The sequence below is a fragment of the Meleagris gallopavo genome, chromosome Z (genome assembly GCF_000146605.3).
Source record: "Meleagris gallopavo isolate NT-WF06-2002-E0010 breed Aviagen turkey brand Nicholas breeding stock chromosome Z, Turkey_5.1, whole genome shotgun sequence".
NCBI lineage: Eukaryota > Metazoa > Chordata > Aves > Galliformes > Phasianidae > Meleagris > Meleagris gallopavo.
In genome coordinates, this window is record NC_015041.2 from 20,927,052 (window position 1) to 20,929,115 (window position 2,064).

Here is a 2,064-nt window from a genome sequence, read left to right on the forward strand (position 1 = left end):
TATTTATTTATTTATTTATTTATTTATTTAGGTTTGGAGTATTGTATTTGGATTCATATTCAACTAGTAACTCAAACTCCAAAAAATATCTATTATTTCTTTTATCCTTCTACAATCACATATCCTCAAAGGTCACTGCTTTACTCTGACTGGGCTAACTCTTGCTTTTAACTTAACTTCTGTGTAAGGCTGCATTTTTGGGTCTGCCAAGTATCCCTGATATCCACACTCCTAAGCGTATCTTATTCAAGATTTCTGTAACTTCTGGAGCTATAACATTGTTCTTCCCTGTTTGTGTTAAAGGCAGACTTAGAATTCTCAATCAGTTAATACTGTTTGATCCTTAGCTCCAGTTTTATTTAATTTCTTGCCAGAGTAACCTGGCATGTACAAAAATTTATGTATTCCTACTTGTTTTCTCAGTCTATATTTAATTAACCCCAGAAAGTAAGCCTTTTCTTAGTGGGCATTAGCTCCTTCTACTGTTACAAAATCATCTACGGGTGGTAAGAGGCACCCGAAATATAAACTTCTTTATCCTGCTCCCCTAGCTGTAATTCAACCAGAGGATCTGCTAGGGTAAATTTCCCAAATTCCCATCCTTCATCTTTGCAACCAGAGTGTTCCCTCTTTCTCAGTAATTTACACATTACTTTCACTCAGTGGGACGGAGCCCTCCCTGGGCTCTTCCAGCCCCCCCTCACCTCTCTCTCTGAGTGGATCCCTGGGTCCTACTGCCTTACTCTAGTGCCACGACAGTAACAGCTGCTGTTTTTCCCAATTTCCTTACTATCTCTGTTTCTCAATCAGTTTTTGCTTGTTTGTTTTTCCTTCACATCGCTCACCTCTCTTCAGTCCTGACATCCCTGTTGCACCCTTCTCATCTTTGCTTTCCTCAGCCTGTGTCCTTCCCAAACTTCTCACTTTCCAAACTCTCATCATTACATAAACTACTAACATCATACTTCAGTTTTACCTCCTCCTCTCCAGAGGCTTCCAGTGCTAACACTGGGATTTCGGGTTTCCTAGATCACTGCAGAGGCTATTCTCACTTCCAGTGCCCTATCCTCTCTGCCTCCCCCCTTGCAAGTAATGTTGTTTACAGCAGTAGTCTCCATCTGCAGCTCACTCTCTCACACCAAGGTCTTTTTGCAGGGGAACAGTGCAGGGGGGTTGCTCTCATGCCAGCCCAGATAAACTCACTTTCTCTTTAACCCTTTTTCCTTTGTGCATTATTCCACTATTTGTACCCTAAGTTACACTTCCACATACCCTCAATTCTACTTCTGTATACCATCAGCAATTACACTTTCTTATACCATCAAAACAGTTCGTCCCATTCCTTTCAAAATCCACAAATCAAATCGTACGGTTCGTTAACTTCCACAAACACCCAGCACTTGGTCTCTCATGATTAAGTATTCAATTATAAAATTGGTCTCATTATTCCATTCATGTTCCTAGTTTCTTATTTAATATTCCCCCTGATTCACCAGCATTGTTTCTCCAGTGAGCCAAAATACACCCCAGGGGGGCTTCCCAGTATCTCTTTAGACACCCTCAGTTCCATAACAGCCTCATACATGACATATCATAACATAACATAACATAACATAACATAACATAACATAACATAACATAACATAACATTTTCACGACATAAACATTTAACAATCACAAAGACAGTGACAATAATCAGTACAATTTATCCTCAGGATCCTTCCTCTCTCTGCCTCCCTCCAGAACCCAACCTTCCCTCTGTATTCATTTCCCACACTTGCATAGCTGCCCACCTCCTTCTCTAATAAACAACATATCAATTATAATGATCATTTCCATCCATGAGTAGAAATTAGGCCATAGAAATTGATCTAATTGTTCTGTACACTTATAGGATCCTCAATTAAGGAATTCTTCTTGAAACTCCTAACTTTTTTTCTACTAAAATCAGCAGGCATTAGCATACCCTATTTCCCTTTGACTTAAGGAGACTGCCCTAAGAGGATAAAGTGAAGTATTAGAAAGGTTAGTGTTCGAGAAAGGAAAACTCTCCAGGTCCCATTC